Source organism: Notamacropus eugenii, chromosome 6 (genome assembly GCF_028372415.1).
Source record: "Notamacropus eugenii isolate mMacEug1 chromosome 6, mMacEug1.pri_v2, whole genome shotgun sequence".
Classification (NCBI taxonomy): Eukaryota; Metazoa; Chordata; class Mammalia; order Diprotodontia; family Macropodidae; genus Notamacropus; species Notamacropus eugenii.
In genome coordinates, this window is record NC_092877.1 from 141,795,032 (window position 1) to 141,815,495 (window position 20,464).

The window sequence follows — 20,464 nt, forward strand, 5'->3', positions numbered from 1 at the left end:
GTATGTAGTATTGGAATTAACTGTTCTTTAAATGTTTGATAGAATTCACTTGTGAATCCATCTGGCCCTGGAGATTTTTTCCTAGGGAGTTCATTGATGGCTTGTTCAATTTCTTTTTCTCAGATGGGGTTGTTTAAGTATTCAACTTCCTCTTCTGTTAATCTGGGCAATTTGTATTTTTTAAAATATTCATCCATCTCATTTAGATTATCGAATTTGTGGGCATAAAGTTGGGCAAAGTAGTTTCTAATTATTGTTTTAATTTCCTCCTCATTGGAGGTGAGTTCACCCCTTTCATTTTTAATATTAGTAATTTGGTTTTCTTCTTTCTTTTTTTTAATCAGATTGACCAAAGGTTTATCAATTTTATTAGTTTTTTCATAAAACCAACTATTGGTTTTATTTATTAATTCAATAGTTTTCTTAATTTCAATTTTATTAATCTCTCCTTTGGTTTTCAGTATTTCTAATTTGGTATTTACTTGGGGATTTTCAATTTGTTCTTTTTCTAGCTTTTTCAACTGCAAGCCTAAGTCATTGATCTCCTCTTTCTCTATTTTATTTATGTAAGCATTCAGAGATATAAAACTTCCCCTAATAACTGCTTTTGCAGTATCCCATAAGTTTTGGTATGTTGTCTCACTATTGTCATTCTCTCGAATGAAATTGTTGATTGTCTCTATGATTTCTTCTATAACCCAACCCTTCTTTAGAATTAGATTATTTAGTTTCCAATTGATTTTTGGTTTCTCTTTCCATGACCTTTTATTACATGTAATTTTTAATGCATTATGATCTGAGAAGGATGCATTGATTATCTCTACCTTTCTGCATTGGATTGTGAGATTTTTATGTCCTAGTACATGGTCAATTTTTGTAAATGTTCCATGTACCGCTGAGAAAAAAGTATATTCCTTTCTATTCCCATTTAATTTTCTCCAAAAATCTATCATATCTACCTTATCCAGAGTTTTATTTACCTCCTTAACCTCTTTCTTGTTTATTTTGAGGTTGGATTTATCAAGTTCAGAGAGGGGGAGGTTGAGGTCCCCCACTAGTATAGTTTTGCTATCAATTTCTTCCTTCAACTCCCCCAACCTCTCCTCTAAGAATCTGGATGCTATACCACTTGGAGCATACATGTTTAGTAATGATATTGCTTCATTGTCTATGGTGCCTTTTAGCAGGATATAGTTTCCATCCTTATCCCTTTTGATTAGATCTATTTCTGCTTTTGCTTTGTCTGAGATTAGGATTGCTACTCCTGCCTTTCTTACATGAGCTGAAGCACAATATATTCTGCTCCATCCTTTGACCTTTATCCTATGTGTATCCCCCCGTTTCAAATGTGTTTCTTGTAAGCAGCATATTGTTGGATTATGGCTTTTAATCCATTCTGCTATCCGTCTCCGTTTTATGGGAGAGTTCATTCCATTCACATTCACAGTTATGATTACAATCTGTGTATTTCCCTCCAACCTCTTTCCCACCATTTGTGCTTTTAGCTCTCCCGTCTCCCTTCCCCTCCTCAATAGTATTCACTTTTCACCCCCTCCTCCTGCAGCCTTCCCCTCCTTCTTTTGACCCCCCTCCCTTTTAGTTCCCTTTACTCTTATTGCTTCTTTCCTCCCTTTTAGCCACCCTCCCCTTTCTTCCCCCTTCCCCTCCTACTACCTATAGAGCTAGTTAGGCTTATCTACTTAAGATTATTGTTCCCTCCTTTGAACAAATCAGATGAGAGTACCTCTCAAACAATGCTCATCTCCCTCCCCGCCTTCCCTCTACTATAGTTTTGTACTTCTTCCTGTGATATAATTTGCCATTTTCTGCTTCCCCCTTTCCGCACCTCCTATTACATTCCCTTCTCATACTTAAATCATATTTTTGACATGACATCATTTACTTTATACCCGTTCCCTCTACATATATCCCTTTTATCATAATAGCTGCACAGTTCTCAAGATTAACAGGTATCATCTTCCCTTATAGGGAGGTAAACAGTTTGCCCTAATTGAGTAGCAAGTTTTTGTTTTTGTTTTTTCCCCTCTGTTTACCTTTTTATGATTCTCTGGAGACCTGCATTTGAAGATCAAATTGTCTATTGAGTTCTGGTGTTTTGGTCAGGAAGCTCTGGAAATCCCTTATTTCGTTGAATGACTTTCTCCTTGCCTGAAATGTTATGCTGAACTTTGCTGGGTAGTTGATCCTTGGTTGAAGTCCCAACTCCTTTGCCTTACGGAATATTGGGTTCCAATTCTTTCGATCTTTTGATGTAGAAGCTGCAAGGTCCTGTGTGATCCTGACTGTGTGTCCTTGATATTTGAATTGTTTCTTTCTGGCTGCTTGTAGTATTTTCTCCTTCACTTGATAGCTCTGGAATTTGGCAACTATATTTCTTGGGGTTTTGAGTTTGGGATCCCTTTCGGGAGGGGAACGGTGGATTCTTTCGATGACTATTTTGCCCTCTGAGTCTAGTACTTCTGGACAGTTTTCCTTGATGATTTCCTGGAAGATATTGTCCAGACTCTTTTCTTCATCATGGGTTTCTGGCAGGCCAATAATTCTTAGATTTTCTCTCCTGGATCTATTTTCCAGGTCAGTTGTTTTTCCAATTAAATATTTTACATTTTCTTCTGTCTTTTCATTCTTTAGATTTTGTTTGACTGATTCTTGTTGCCTCATTGAGTCATTAGTTTCTACTTGCCCAATTCTAATCTTCATCGTAGTGTTTTCTTCAGTTAGCTTTTCCATCTCCTTTTCCATCTGACCAATTTTTCCCTTTAGGGAGCTATTTTCTCCATTTAATTTTTGTACTTCTTTTTCCAATCGACCAATTTTCCCAGTTAGGTTTTGGGTTTCCTTTTCCATCTGATCAATTTTCCCAATTAGGTTTTGGGTTTCCTTTTCCATTTGATTAGCTCTTCCTTTTAGGGAATTATTCTCTCCAGTTAATTTTTGAACTTCCTTTTCCATTTCTTCAATTTTCTTTTTCAGGGTGATGTTCTCATCAGTGAATTCTTTTTTTATAGTTTTAAAATCATTGGCCAGTTTTTCTTTTATATCCTTCTTCAGATGTTCCAGGTAATCTAGTTGTGCTTGCGAGAAATTCATAGTCCCATCTGAGGTTTCAGATGGAAGTACAGTCTCAGCCCTAACCTCTTTGGTGTTTGTGTTTTGGTCCTTATCCCCATAGAAAGATTCTATGGTTTTTTCACTTTTCGTCTGCTTTTTCCGATTCATGATGTTGGCTGAGTGTTGTAGCTTTTGGTTCTTTCAGTCAGAAGGTACAGATCTTTAAGTTGAGCTGATGTGTGTCTGGGCTAAAAGCAGGCTTTTGTTTTTTGTTTCCCCGATCAACCCTGGGGTTATCTTGTTAGGTGTGTGGGAGGTGTGGTCTGGTCTCAGGCTATCTCCTCAGCTGACTTGAGGCAAAGGCACGGTCAGGGGATGGTAATCCCAGCTTCCCTATTGTCTTCCCTTTTCCCCTGGAGGGCTGGGGCACGCCTAGAAGCTAACGCGTGTTCCCGCCCCTCCTGGGGCTCGTCTCCTGACTCTGAGGCTTGCCTGGGTCTCAGTGCGAATTTTCTCTGCCCTGGGTCGTCTGTCCCTCCAGATCGCCTCCACCACAGTAGGAAGAATCCCCTTTTGCCACTTTTCCAGCCTCTGGTGTTATGAGACCACCCGCCCCCTTCTGCTGTTCCCGCTGATCCAGGATTATTCTGGGGAAGAATTTTATGGTTCCCTCACGGTCATCAGGGGGGAGGAGAGAGCACTTACTGATCACTCTGCCATCCCAGTTCCTGGAAGTTCAAGTAGTGACCCACCGAAGTCCGTCTTCAGGCTGAATATTTCAAGGGCTGCTGCGGTGATGTCTGGCACTCAGCGGCTCTCACCGGCTCGGCCTGGCTTATCTCCTGCTCCGCTGGTTTCGCCCGCCACTCTCGGGCTCCTCTGGTCCCCTCCGCCCTGCCGCGCCGACCGCGCTGCGCTGTGTGCCGGGGTCTTACCCCCGCGGAACAGATCCTTCCCATGGACCCTCTGGTCCAGCCTGGGCTCCGAATCCGTCAAAGTCCATCACCCACTGGATTTTACACCTCCAAAGTCTGGTCAGACTCCCCCCAGAGATATCCAGAGGAGTTTTTCCAGGAGCTTAGGTGAGTCGTTGCTTTCACTCCGCCATCTTGTCTCCGCCCCCTTATTGGTGGAATTGTAAACTGATCCAGCCATTCTGGAGAGCAATTTGGAACTATGACCAAAGGGCTTTAAACTGTGCATACCCTTTGACCCAGCAATATTACTTCTTGGTCTGTATCCCAAAGAGATCATAAAAATGTGAAAAGGACCCATATGTATAAAAATGTTTATAGCAGCTCTTTTGTGGCAGTCAAGAACTGGAAATTGAGGGGATGTCCATCTATTGGGAAATGGCTGAGCAAGCCATGGTATATGAATGTAATCGATTACTATTGCTCCATAAGAAATAATGAACAGATGGACTTCAGAAAAAACTGAAAAAACTTACATGAACTGATACTGAATGAAGTGAGCAGAACCAGGAGAACATCGTACACAGCAATAACAGCATTGTGTGATGACCAACTGATAGATTTAGCTCTTCTCAGCAATGCAGTGATCTAAGACAATTCCAAAAGACTCATGATGGAAAATGCCATCCACATCCAGAGAAAGAACTATGGAGTCTGAATGAAGATCGAAACATACTATTTTCTCTCTTTTTGTTTTTGTTTTGTTTCTTCTTTTTCATGGTTTTCCCCTTTGTTTCTAATTCTTCTTTACAACATGACTACTGTGGAAATATGTTTAATATTACTGTACATGTAGAACATACATCAGATTGCACAACAGCTTAGGGAGAGGGAAGGAGAGAAAGGAGAAAAATTGGAACTCAAAATCTTACAGAAGTGAATGTTGAAAACTAAAAATAAATAAATGGTTTTTAAAAAATAATGCTGTTTCTTGTTTTTTCTTCTTTCTTTGTGGTTACCTGTTACTTGTTTCTTTGATAAGTAGCACTTTCCCTCAAGTTTGCAACATCTAATCAGGTTTAGACTGAGAAAACAGAGCACCAAACTTATTAGAATAGTCTGTCTAGAAAACAACTGTAAATTGGCCCTGGGTAAAAGCTTCTATAAAGTGGAAGTGGTCTGGAAGAGGGCCCCGAAGGGAGGCTGGGAGAAGAGGATACCAGCTTTGCAAATCACCAGGCTCCCTAAACCTCCATTTCCTCTTCTATAAAATGGTAAGTTTAGATCATGCAATGTCTAAGGTCCCTTTCCTTCTCACTCAAAATTTCTATCCATGAGTCTATGGCATCACAGACTTCATGCCATCTTTTCCAGGTCTTTTTTCCCTCTTTCCTTGGTGTTTACAGGTTCATTCTAGATTGTTGTGGTGGTTCATAAATGACATATAAAAGTGGTATGTTACCCTGCTTTTTCTTAAGATCTGTTAAGCTTAAAGAATAGTAATTATTTAGTATTTAGGACCTGAAGAAAATGTTATAGACTTTAAAAATGTTTTAATGTTGTCAATCAAAAAATATCGTACGAATAATAACGAAAAATCAATGTTCCTGGAAGAGGAGAACTTCCAAAGACCACATTTCAAACTCCTACATTGAGTATTGTCAGTGACATTAACACTAACGATAAGTAAATTTATGGTACTGAATTTGCATCTGAGATTGTAGAATAGTTTAATCATCTTTTAAGAGATGTAAACTTAAGATAACTCAAACATTTCTTTAAAAATACTTTTGGAAGTTAATACATTGGATGTATTATTTTTTAATCCTTGTTCAGTCATTTTTCAGCTGTGTTCAACCCATTTGGGGTTTTCTTAGCAAAGATACTAGAATGGTTCTCCATTTCCTTTCCCAGCTCATTTGACAGATGAGGAAACTAAGGCAAATAGGGTTAAAGAATTTGCCCAAGGTCACACAACTAGTAAGTGTCTGAGATCAGATTTGAACTCAGGAAGATAAATCTTCCTGATTCTAGGCCTGGTTCTCTATCCACTTCACTACCTGGCTGCCCTTTTAGTCTTTATTTCTACTTTATTTTGAAAACTCAAGTCAATAAGAATTTATTAAGCTTGTTTCTAAGTTTACATGCCAGTCCCTGAGCAAAGTTCTGGGTGACCTTATCCTTAGGAAGCTAACATTTTATGAGGGAGACATATACAAACAAGATAGGCACAAGACTTAAAGGAAAAGTTAGAGGTAATCTCAGAGGGAAAGCATTAGTGTTAAGGAAGATCAGGAAAGATCTCTTGTAAAAGGTGGGATTGAGAGCTGAAACTTGAGGGAAACCAGAAAAGCCAGAAGGCAGAAAAAGGGGGAGAACTTTCCAAGCATGGGATAGGCAAGTGAAAATGCTCAGTCAGGAGATGGAGTGCAATGCATAAGGAACAACAGAGGGGCCAAGGTTAAAAGTATGCCAGGTGGGGTCTAGGGGGTGTAGACTAGAACGGTAGAAAAGGATCAGGTCTATGGAGGATTGTAAAAGCCAAATAGAGGATTTTATATTTGATCCTGGGGTGATGGGGCACCACTGGAGCTTATTGAATAAAGGGGATGACACTCTCAGATCTACACTTTAGAAAGATCAATTTGATAGCTGCATGGAGTGGGGAGAGACTTGTGGCCAGGATCCTAGCCAGCAGGCGACTGCACCAGTCTAGGCATGAGGTAGTTATGGCAGCATCAGAAAAGAGAAGGGAGCATATGTGGCAGATGTTCTTAAAGTAAAATCAAAAGGACTTGACAACTGATTAGATATGCGGAGAGAAGTGAGAACATCCAGGATGGAAGCCTGAATGATTGGAAGGATGGTGGTACCCTTGCAAGTAATAGGGAACTGGGGAAGAGGGAAAGGTTTTAGGTCAAAGATAATGAGTTCAGTTTTGAACATGCTCAATTTAAGATCTCTACAAGCATCAGTTTGTGATGTCCAATAAGCAGTTGTAGATGCAAAACCACAAGTGAGGAAGAAGTTTAAGGTTGGATAAATAGATTGGAGAATCTTCTTCATCAAGTTAATGCAATCTATGGGAACTGGTGAAATAATATAAAGGAAGAAGAGAAGAGGGCTCAAAACAGAGCTCTGGGGGATACTCTGGGTTAGCAGTCAAAACCTGGATAAAAATTCAGCAAAGGAGACTAAGAAGAGGTAGTCAAGCAGGGAGAAGGAGAACTGGGAGAGAGCACTATTACAAAAACCTAAAGACAGCGAAAGAGGGTGATTCACAGTGTCAAAGACTACAAAAAAGTCAAGAAAGATGAGGATTGAGAAAGGGCTATTAGATTCTGGCAATTAAGAGAGCACTGGTAACTTTGGAGAGAGGAGTTCTAGTTGAATGAGGAGGCTGTTAGTGAGACTGCAGAGTTAAGAAAAGAGGGAAAGAAAAGAAAATAGAGGCACCAATTATAGATGGCTTTCTGGAGTTTAGCCAGGAAATGGAGGAGAGATATAAAGGAGAAGGATGGATCATGTAAGGGTTTCTTGAAGGTAAAGAAGACATAGGCATGCTATTTTTTATGAAAAAAAATCTATAATGACATAATTTAATCACTGCATTATCTAAGTTATGCCCAGATTCTAGTGCTTTCAACAGTCCCTTTAATTGAGAATATATTCAATTCTGGTGTATGGCACAGGAGCCAGAAGAAAAGCAAAAAATACAAAGGTTTGTAAGTTTCCACTATCACTACCAATGGACTGTTGTATCCATGGTAGGTATAGTATATTATTATGAAATGTTCAATTCAATCCAAAAATCATTTGCCATGTGTCTATTACTGGTCAATCACTGCTTTGATGTCAAGAAAAAAACAAAAAAAAATGGAAATAGTCACCATTTCCAAAGAGTTTATGTGTGGAGAATGCCACACTTCCCCATACATGTAAGTGCAATGTACTTTGTGTTGGCAGAGAGCACTAACAAATAGGGGGAGTCAGAAAGTGCTTGCTCTTAGACCAACACCTGAAATGAGCTAGAAATTCTAAGAGACAGAGGAGGGGAGAGAATTCCAGGCATAGGTAACAAAGGCAAAAGGTCACCCGCATAGACATAGCATAGTCTAGGACTGGAATTCTTAACTTTTTTTTTTGTCATGGATCCCTTTGGCAGTGTGGCGAAGTCTGTAGGCTCCTCAGAAAAAACTTTTGAATGTATAAAATAAAATTCATAGGATCACAAAAAAAACCAATTATTTTGAAATGCAGTTATCAAAATATTTTTTATGCACAAACTCAACTTAAGAACTTCTTGACTACTAGAAATCACTGGATTTGGAATTTAATTCCAACCCTGTTGTATAATATCTCTGTGAGTTTGGACAAGTGACTTTGCCTCTATGTGTCTCAATTGCTTCATCTGTAAAAGGGAGGATAATGAACCTAATATTATCTACCTCTCAGGGTTGTGCAAACCATCAAATCCACTAGAAATTCAAATAGTTATAATATATAGGGTGTGGACCCTGGTATAATCCTGTATCACATCTACTAATGAAAACTTTATTCAGTGTTGAAGATGTCCCTCTATCTCAAATGATACCATATTTGAGAATATTTATTGAGTCATGTCTAGTCATACAAGAGCCTCCTCCTTTGCAGGAAAAGTAGACACAGATAGAGAATACCAAAGTTAAAAGACACAGAAAGAAGAGGGCCTCCACAGAGTGACTTGTACGAGGGAAAAGAAGTCTGGGCATCTTCAAGAACCATCATGTGTGTCCTGTGGCCCAGGAGCTCATGATGGCCAAAGACAGCAGCAAAATAACAAGAAGTTTCTGGGTCAAGCTGTGAGCTACAGCCAGTGCAGCAGTGAAATAAAATAAAATAATGGAGCAATTCCTAGATGACCAAGAAGAATCAAAAAACAGCTGTGCCGTGATGTAGCATGCAGAGATCTTGCCCTAGGACTATGAGCTACGCAGGCTGTTCATGTCCAGAGGAAAGGGGTTAATTTGGAAGCAATCTCAAGTGCTACAGTTCTGGAGGGAAATAGCTACGTGGGAAGTTAAAACTACCTGGAAGAAAAAGTTGCTTGACTATCTAACAGTCTTGAATGCCATTCCCTACCAGGAAACCTGAACCCAGGGTACAGGGAAGGTCTGGAATATAAAACCAAATTTGGAAGAGATGAGGACAGACTCCCTACCTCTCATATTTTGTCATCTTCAAAAGGAAATACAGGGTGAAGAAGTGAAAATTTGTCAGGTTGAGAGGTATAGAATTTCCAGTAGCCTCAAGTGCATCATCCTTCCTCTTGTAACAAATGAGGAGTGTATCTGGTGATGGTTGGTGGGATGGGGGAAGTACAGGAGGAAAGAGAGGGAAAATAGAATCAGGAGAATGGCAACCTTAGAGGAGTCTGGAATACTGTATAGCTCCCTGAGGAGGTCAGAGACCAACCAAAGTAGCAGGGTAGCCATACTTATGCTGTCAGATGTAATTCCTTTCATTTTTTTTTTGTAGGATCCAATGAACTTTGTCCTACATTCAAAGTATTTTTAGGTCGAGTGTTTATCAGGAAGCTGAGAATGGATGCTCAATATTTTGGTAGTATCAAGTCATGAATTACAGTCTGATGTGCCTAAGGAACACTCTGGGTTGGGGCATGAGCTAAAAAGAGAGATTTAAAGAGATTTCTTCAAGGTTAAATCAGGTCCAGAAAACAAAGAGCTTATGTTAATAATAATGGAGTTTTTAAAATCATAATTAATAATGAGTTTCAGGCAGAAAAGGACCCAAGAGTGGTGGGAATATAAAACCAAATTTTGAAGAGATGAGGGCAGACTACCTACTTCTCATATTTTGACATTTTCAGAAGTCCTGGATCTGGGGACAGACAGAACTGAGACATGAAGGGACTTTGGTTTCTAGTCTCCTATTATTTCTCTGGTTTTGGGAAAAAATACTTCTTCAAGAAGTTAAAGAACAAAAATGGGAAGAATTTGGGAGCTAGGAAAGAAAGATGTAAGAAACCATGCCCAAGTGAGAAAATTTTGGCCAGAGAATGTACAAAAGGAAGTGTGAGGAGGGAGGCATGAAAAAAAGAGAGAGAAAGAAACCATGTCAAAACAAAACGAAGACAGAAGCAAACAAAAGAGAGGAAGAAGAAGGAAACAGACTGGAAGAAGATTAGAGGGAATCAAGAGGAAGACCCATTTAAGTCTAATTTTTGTGGTTTCCCTGATGAATATGTGGTGTTAATAGTTTCTGAATTAATAGGAGACTGACGTGCATAAGACTTCAAGAAAAGCCAGATGAAAACAGAATACCGCTTAAGTAGGATTTTGAGGCCAGACACAATGGCTGAACAAGAAACATTTATATAGCAGTAATGCTGTCATCCATCGCTTAACTTTAACTCAGCACTCTATCTTCAAAGCCTACAACAGAATCGTCCCTGAGGACAGTACCCTATGTTCTCAGAAGACTCGGAAGTCAGGTCTTGCTTCCATAAAGCAGAAAATCAAAGATCTATGAGCTCAGTCATGCTAGCAGTTCAAATTAAAAATTGTGACTTCCCTCACACGACAGGGATACTCTGCATAGATGTGCTCCCATCTACCGCATCGGAAAAGCCCCAAGGAAAAGATCTAAGTAGTAGGATTGGAACCAAGTCTTTAGGGATAAGTACTGTGGAAAGATTCTACTGTCTTTTCATCGTCTTGTTTTCCCCCAATTAACAAGCATTTATTTTGTCATACACACACACACACACACACACACACACACACACACACACATACACACACTGAGAAGGAGAAAAATGCAAAACCAGGCATCACAACAAATATACACAGTTAAGCAAACAAAATTTTCATACTGGTCATGTTCAGATATTTATGTTTTTAAATTATAGAAAACAGAAATAAGAGAAAACCACTCAATTACGTTATAAGCCTCTTGAATGAAGGGATTGTCTTAAACTTCATCAGCTTGGCTCCAGAACCCAACAATGTGGTGATTTACACAAAGTAGGTGCTGAATTAATCTCTGCTAAATTGACGACAGGCAAGAAGTTAGGTATGGAACTTTGGAACAGAGGAGAGATGTGATGTGATCTATTCCCAATTATATTGCAGCTTATATGCAGATTGTATATCTCTATTTAGCTCCAAGTTAACAGATCTTCCCGTCAGAGATAAGAATTTTTAATTAACTCATTGATTTGATTTTTGACCAGGAATAGTTAGAAAGAGAAGAGACTGGAATAATGAAAACCAGTTATTGTAATAACCCAGGATTTTGGTCATGAAGGAATCTAAAGTGGTGGCAATAGCAACAGAGAAGAGGCAGGTGTAATCCATATTGTGGGAATGACAGAGGCAAATGATTCAATTTAGTGGTTAAGGGAGAAGAAAAATAAAAATAACAGGTTTTGAACATGAGAGAGAGAGAGAGAGAGAGAGACAGAGAGACAGAGAGACAGAGAGACAGAGAGACAGAGAGAGACAGAGAGAGACAGAGACAGAGACAGAGACAGAGAGAGACAGAGAGACAGAGAGAGACAGAGAGACAGAGACAGAGAGAGAGAGATAAAGGAGGAGCAGATCTTTTAGAAAAGAAAGTAATCCAGGTTTTAGGCATCTTGAGATTAAGATTATCTATGTAAAATATTTTAGCTAGTGGTTGAAATCTCCCTTCTGGAGTTTAAGAGAGAGATCAGAGTTAGATCTATTGTTCTGGTAGGTATCACCATCAGATATCCAGCTACCTCCTCTCCCCCTCAGGCATCTTCTTCCAATCTGTTGAATTCCCTGGATAGTACCTGGCATGATGCATTAATAGACACTTAATAAATGTTTGCTGATTTTTTTTAAAGATGGAGACAGGAATAGAATAGTATACTTTTAGAAATGGAAGGTCTTAAAGGACATCTTGCACACCCAAAACAGGATCCCTAGTACAATAAACCTGGCAAGTGGTCAACAAGCCTCTGCTTGAAAATATACAGTGAGGGGGAACTCACCAACTATTGAATCTTGTTCTTAATTCATTATCCAATCAGAGTACCTATCCAAGACAAAAGAATCACAAAATCTCAGAGTATCAGGGATCTTAAAAGTTATCTAGTCCAACCTGCACCTGAACAAAAATCCCATCTGCACGTATCCAGCAAGAGATCTCCCAGTTTATTCTTATGTCTGAAAGACTCCAGTGAAGGGGGACCCACTATCTCCTGGAGCTTTGGGACAGTTCAAATTAATGAGAACAATTTCCTTATGACAAGCCTGGATTTTACCCTTTTGTAATCTCTACCCATTGCTATGGGTTCTGCTTTCTGAAACCAAACCAAACTGAATTCATCCTCGTTCTCTATGACAAAACTTCAAAAACTTAACCATGACTACAATGTTCTCAGACACCTTCTGTACTTCAACTGATCCTCATATTTTATCATCCCTAGGTCCCTTGATAACTTGGTCACTTTACTCTGTATAATCTCCAATTTATGGGTGTCCTTTTGTCCTACCCAGATCTGACCAAGGTGCAATAAATTGGCCTGTCATGTCTGTAGTACTGGAAAATGTCTCTGTCAATCCAGCCTAAATTCACATTGACTTTCTTGGTTATGTCATATTGTTGACTTACATTAAGCTAAATCTCCTTGATCTTTCTTCAGAAAAAACCAGTTCTAACTTGTCAGCATCTTCCTGGATTCTGACCCTATCTTCCAGCATGTTAGCTACTAAACCCAGATTTGCACTATTTGAAAATTTCATGACCATACCATTCATACCTTTATCCAACTCATTGGAAAAAACATATTAAGCAATACATATTCCCTAGGTTACTTCACAAGAGGCCACTTTCCAAGCTGATACTAAATCATGAATGGCCATTCTTTGGGTCTGGAAAGTCAAACAATCCAAAATCTACTTAATTATATTATTGTTTACTCTACTTTCCCCATTTTTCACAAGAACAGCATGAGAGAATCTATTAAAAGTTTTGATTAAAAAATAGATCAATTAAAGCTACACAGTACCCTTGATCCACTAATCAATCAACCCTGTTTAAAAAAGAAAGAAAATGAGGTCAGTTAAGTCAAACCAGCTAGAGTTTATTAAGCATCTTCTGTAAGTCAGGTATGACACTAAATACTGGGGACACAAAAAGGCCAAAAATAGCTCCTACCCTCAAGGAGTTTATGGTCTAATAGGACAAACAACATGCAAATAGCCATGAACAAAAAATTATGTATAAGATAAATTGGAAGTAATTAACAGAAAAAAAAGTAGTAGAATTAATTGGGAATGGAAAAGTATTCTTGTATACATTGGAAGTTTAGCTGGAACTTGAAGGAAGTCAGGGAAACCAGGAGATGAGATAAGGAAGGAAAGTATTACAGGCCTTAGGGACAGACAGTAAAAATGATTGAAGTCAGAAGATGTATTGTTCTGTGCTAAGAACAGCAAAGAGACCAGTATCACTAGATCGTAGAGTGGGGATGGGGGGGCACAAGGTATAAGAAGACTGGAAATGTCTCAGGAAAGAGCAGGTTACCAAGGGCTTTGAATGCCAGAGAATTTTCTATTTGATTTTGGAGGTGACTAGAAGGTACTGGAGTTTATTAAGTAGGGGAATGACATAATCAGACCTGCTCTTTAGGAAGGTCACAGGTTAGACAACTAAGTGAGAATGTATTGGAACAGAAAGAAACTCAAGGCAGGCAGACCCACCAGCAGGCTATTGCCATCTTCCAGGCAGAAGGTGATGAGGGTTTGGCAATATCAGAGGAGTGAAGGGGGCTTACATGATAGATTTTAAAGAGGGATTTTACAATTTTACAATTGATAGAATTTAGCAATGATTTAGATGTGTGAGAGAGAGTGAAGAATTCAAGATAATACCTAGCTTGCAAACCTAGATAGATGGAAGGATGATGGTACCCTCAACAATAACAGAGAAGTTAGGAAAAGGGGAAGGTTTGGTAGGAGATAAACTGACTTCAGTTTGTATTTTATGTTTAAGATGCCAACAGGAAATCAGTTCGAGATGTTCAAGAGGCAGTTGGAGATGTAAGAGGCTGACCCATGAGGTCAGGAGAGAGGTTGGGCCTGGATAAATAGATAGGAGAATCATCCACATAGACAGGATAACTAAAACCATCGGACCTGATGAGATCACCAAGAGAAATAGTATTGAGGGAGAAAAAGATCCGAGATAGAGCCTGGGGCCTACCTTGGGTTATCAGGCACAACGTGGACAAAGGTACAGTCAGACGAGTAGTTGCAGAATAGGGAGAGAGCAGTGTCACCAAAATCTGGAGGGAAGAGAGTGTCATGGGAAAAAGGGTGAGAAACACCAATGGGACCTGCAGAAAGGTGAAGATGACTGAGGACTGGGAAAAGGTCATTGCAAAGAGATTATGGCAACTTTGGAGAAAGAAGCTTTAGTTGGATGGTGAGTGAAAAGTTCAGAAGACAGCGAGGAAAGGAAATGGAGGTGTCCATTGTAGACTGCCATTTTTAGGATTTTAGCCACAAAGATGTGCAACTCTGCATTACAGGCATTAGGAACAGACGGTAAAAATGCCAGCGCAACTCTGCCTTACTTCAATCCAATTCACAAGCAAGTCATCACCCCATGATGTCATTGATCCTTTCCAAAAATGACAGGTGAGCAACAGCAGATATAAAAAGGGAGATATAGATCAATAGCTAGAGAAGAAGAAAGGGTCAAGTGGGTGGTTTTTGAAAAATGGGGTACAAGGGCATGTTAGTAGGAAGCAGAGAAGCTGCCAGTAGACAGGGAAAGATTGAAGATTATTGGAAGAAGGTAGGATGGTAGTTGGTGTGGTGTGATCCATTCTTGAGGAAGCCATATTGGCTTGGTGACCAACACTTGCTTTCCTACATGCATTAAACATCCCTTTATATTTTCAGATCAATCCACTAGCATTCTCAAAATTGTGCTACCTCCAACATGACCAGCAACATGAAATTGGTTTGGTCTAGATATTCTCCTGATTTTTGTTCCCTTTGGTGCAATTTCTATATCATCCAAGTGCGATTTGTCACTGACAAATGACTTGTTCCAATATTCTTGACAGATCTTATCCTTTTCTCATTTATTTAATGTCCTCCTCTACAACGTAGAAAATATGTGGTTATCCAGCCTCCTATGAAAGACCACTACATCCCAAAATAGTCCATTCTACATTAAGAGAGTTTTAATTATTATGAACTTTTTCTTTATACAAAAACTAAATTTGCATCCTTACAACTTACCCTTGTTGTTAGAATTTGTTCTGCTTCTGAAATCAAACAGAAGAAATCCATATCCTCATCCATGTGACAGAGTTTCAAATACTTGAAGGCAATAAACTATTTGCCAACCACCATAAGCACTCTCATCTAGACTAAACATCCCAAATTCTTTCAACTCACCCTCATATGGCATGAACTCTATGTCTTTTTTATTCTCTGGATGTTCTCCAACTTCTCTATATCCTTCCTAATATGTGGTACCCAGAATTGAACACAATATTTCAGGTATTGGTTGAAGAAAGCAGAGTACATAAGTATCACACTATTCTTAGATTCTAAGGTAGAAGGTGTTGGTATGCTGTGGTCTATGGGGTCTTGAAGAGTCAGATAAGACCGACCTACTGAACAACAAAATGGAGCTATCATGGAAAGAGTAGTTTCAGTTAAACGATGAGTACAAAATTCAGATGACAGTGAGAAAAGGAAATGGAGGTGCCAATTGTAGACAGCCTTCGTAAGGATTTCCTCAGTCCATAGGTATAAAATAATTATTCTCCCACCTGGAGGCCCCTAATCTCCTTCACATATACAGAAAAGATACTGTGTTTTAGACCTAGACCCAAATATGCAGGTTCCCCAGGAATACTCACAAATTCATACAACCAGGCAACAAGAGGAGAAGTTACAATACTGTAAAAATTAATTCATGTGGTTCTATAAGGATTCCAACTGTGAAACTCAAGCGTGACACCAACCTGCCCTGGTGAAATGGGGGCAAGTTTATAGAATCAGATCATCAATGTCAGAATGTGCCTGATGCTGGCTTTTAAGAGGCTGATAGTCTTTAAGACAGGGATTGGGAGGGGAGAGGGCAGTGTAGCTGATGAAAAAAAAAACTGTTCTAGCCACAGGACTATAGGTGCTTCTATCACATTCCTGACCATCTGTAGTCTTACTGTCATGGCGGTCTTTATCTTACCATCACTTGTTACTGAAAGAGTGTGCCAATCTATGGTCCTAGGATTTCATCACGATCCCTGTGACTCCCCAGACCAAGACTCCTTTCCCTTACCACTGCTCCCGTAGGTATGCAATAATGTCCATCTTAGAAGATGAGGTTCTGGAGGTTGGGGCTCCCTCATTTTCATGTCTGTACTTTTCTCATGTAGTATAGTGATTGGCACATAGTAGGAATTTAATAACTGCTTTTGTATTCATTCAATGATGTTTATAAGAGCTGCCCTGTCTATCTCACTGATTCATTTGGAAATGAATGAAAGAATATATGTGAAAGTCTAAAAAGTTATATAAATGTAAGGTAGTTGGGAAGAAATGACAAACAGATCATCCCAAGACACCCAGAAACTTTTGCAAAAAATATTAAAGCGGGGAGGAGGGTGATAAACTTGGATTTCATCCACATCATAATGGAAAGAGCATAGAAGAAAATGGAGAGGTGGGCAGGATATTTATGTTGCATTAGACATTGAACTTCCCCATCTCTATTTTAGAGGTGGGGATCACCATAAGATGATGTCACAGGAATGATGTAAGGAGAATATTTGTAAAGTACTCACACTATTCATAGGGCAGAGGCATTATATCAGTCTTTCAGGAATTCTGTTTGGCCACAGAATTCGCATTGGTTGCCCCTCATGGGTGGAGGACTCTCCATGAACACGATGAGCACAATGTATAGTCTTCTGATATTTTGAAATGTCAGAGGCAATAAAACAAACTTGACTTGATTAGTCCTGAAGTATCCCAGAGATGAAGAATGAAATTGTCAAGTAGGATCTATTTAATACCTTTCTTTTTTATTTCTTCCCTGCATTTGACATATTAAGAGAGCTCAGAAGATATTCTTCAATCAACCTGTCCAGGAAATTGTCTACACCTTCCTCAACACAGGTACATTTCCTGTACATGACAAAAAGACACATCTCTGTGAAAGTAAACTTATGACATATTTCTACCTTGGGTGGTATGCCAAAGAAGACATATTATTGATGAGCGAATGTGCTTTTCATAGACCACGTAACAAGAAGAAGTTGTTAGGACTTGGGAAGGATATAATTAATTTTGATCCAGCTTGGAGAAACTGGAAGGATAGGGCAAACCTATGTTGGTTATTTAGGGATTATCAGGGCCTGAGGGAGAAAATACTTCCAGTGAGATCAGGGAGAGTAAACACAACACTATACTGGGTCAAGCCAGAGTTCACAGGGCAACCAAATTTGAGGTCTAGGCAAGCATCAGAAGGAATTCATAGCAACAGTCATGGCCAGAGAATTAACACAGCTCAGGAAAACATAATTTGAAGAAGCGACAAAAACTTCAGTAAACCTATGTTTTATCTTATAGCCCCAACTCCCTCTTGAATTTATTTTGGATTTATCTGTGCATTTTTTTAAACTACCCACTCCTCACAGCCATTAGAAGGTAAGGTCCTTGAGGACAGAGAATCTTCCATTTTTGTCTTTGTATTCCTACTGCCTAGTAGAATGCCTTGAAAAGAATAGATACTAAATGAATGTTGAACTGAATGCAAGTTCTTTACCAGAAAGTGATATGGGATAAAAGGTTCAGGACAAAAGCTACTTCCCAGACTGGTATTTTAAGGGACAAGATAGTCTTTAGCTTAAAATCACCACTTGGCTCCTTCCCAACAAGTGCTGGATATGCGAAAGATCATCAAAAAGAGAAAATATTGAGTAAACCCATTTATTCAAACAAAATGGAAAACAGAAATTGAAAGTTTATATAGATTAGAGTATAAAAAGAATACACAGTGAATGAGCTCTTCAAATTGGAGGAAGATAAAATCCCAACCAGGAGAGAGGGACAGAGAGAGACAGAGAGACAGAGAGAGAGACAGAGACAGAGAGAGAGACAGAGGCAGAGACAGAGACAGAGAGACGGAAAGAGAGAGAGGGAGGGAGAGAGAGGGAGGGAGGGAAGGAGGGAGAGAGGGAGGGAGAGAGAGGGAGGGAGGGAAGGAGGGAGAGAGGGAGGGAGAGAGAGGGAGGGAAGGAGGGAGAGAGGGAGGGAGAGAGAGAGAAAGAGGGGGGAGAGAGAGAGAGAACAATCTCACCAGAGGGTGCCCATTTTCAGGAATCTCTAGAATTTCAAGCAACATGGTGAGACAGGGTTTTCATGTATGTCTGTCATTCCAAAGTCTCTATCACAACCCCCTCCCTGGAGTGTCTTCTGTACATATCTTTCCAACAAATTTTTCTAGAACCCTCCCAGTAAATCCCTTACACATGTCCTTAGCATTTCATTCAGCATTCTCTCTGCTGTTCCGGGGTTATGATTCCCTTTATGTATAATCACAAGCAAAAACCCCCAGGTATAAGTGGAAGCCAGATTCATAGCAAGAATGAAAAATATCCAAAAGTAGGATGAACTTCCTTGTACAGTAGTGCGTTTCTCCTTACAGGTATGTTTATCAAGAGGTCAATTTTGAGCATGTTGTAGAGTGTTGTGGTTTGTTGAGTTTCTTTCAGGTACATATTGAAATAGGTCAGGGAGGTGGAGCCATAGTGCATAGGGCACTGGGCTTGGAATCAGGGAGACATCACTTCATGAGTTCAAATCTGACCTTAGACACTTACTAGGTGTGGGAGCCTGGGCAAGTCATTTAACCTTGTTTGCCTGAGTTTCCTCATCTGCAAAATGAGCTGGAGAAGGAAATGGCAAACTACTCCAGTATCTTTGCTAAGAAAGCCCCAAATGGAGTCATGAAGAGTCAGACATGACAGAATAACAACAACATATTGAAATAGAAAAGTGTTCAAAGTCCCTTCCAGTTCTCAGATTCTTTGATTCTTTAATGCCTTTGCCTGTCCTGTTTCCCTAGCCTGATGTGAGTTATCCCTCACCCTTGATCTAAATCTATCCCATTCTTCAAGGCCATGCTTAAACCTCATTTCATCCAGGATATCTCCTCATGAACTATATTTCATTCCTACAGATCCTACCTACTTCTGAAATCTTTATAGTCTATTCTGTTCACTTAACATTAAATTAATTATTTCTCATGGAATGTAGAGTAATGAAAAGTGATAGATTTGGAGTCAGAGAATCTTGGCTCAAATCCTAGCTGTGTTACTTGCTAGTTGGATGACTGTGGGCAAGTTACGTAATTACACTGGGCTTCAGGTTCCTCATCTGTAAAATGGGGTAATGGAGATGCTAGATTAAATGACCTCTATTGCCCCTTCCAACTGTATGTCTACGATCCTATATTCAAAAGCACAAAGTATCATCGCATCAAAATCAGACCAAATCCTCGGAGATCTTACTCCTAACCAGCGATCAGCCAGAACACACTGTCTTTCCATTGCTAACTAGATAGCTGAGCCCAGCAGGTAGAAAGCAAAGGGTTCTTTTAGTGTAGCAAAAACTGAAAGGAAAGTCTTTGAGAGAGCTTCTTTTATTAGGCCAGGCTTTGAAAAACTAAGCTTCACTTTGTGAAGTATTCAGAGGGGACCTGAAAAACAGCTCTTTACATTTTAACATAAATTAAAAACCATTGCAAGAGCAGCTGCCAATTCCACTCTTGCCAACTATAATGCTTTTGCTAGCACACAGGCTCCTGCAGATGAAGGGGACGGTGTAGGCATTGCAACTGGGCATATCAGTGCAAAAATAGAAGGCGATGTGGATGTTGGATTTGGTTGCTCTGGTGGACATAACTCTATTTATCTGGGCATGGATTTTGTCATCCTCACCAACCCACCCCTCCTCCTTTTACCCCAAGGTACACTTAAAAACACTCCGAAAACGTAGGTCTCCATGTAAAATCAGCAGTCTCCACAGGTGTCTCTAAAAAGCCTGTTAGACTTTCAGAGAGCCATGAAAAGCAAACAGAACAGGGGCCTAATGAGAGTTCAGCGAGAGTGGTGGCCCGCTGGAAGTCCTGGCTTTGTCAACCTTTTTAGTCACACCTGTATTTAGAGACTAGTGACCTCTGAAGACATTGGGAGTTTGGTTCCCCTTTGTATAAACATCTGGAAGCTCAGAGGGTGGGGGTGGGGAATAGTGGAGCAAAATATACAACATACATTTGTTAAGCACCTGCTGTATACAAAGCATTGTGTTCCGATGAGGCGGGGGCAGAGAGTCTGAGTTTACCAAGTCATCTAAATGGTATTTATGGTCTTATGGGGACAAGAGACAAACAAATTGTTGTCGTATATACTGCTACAT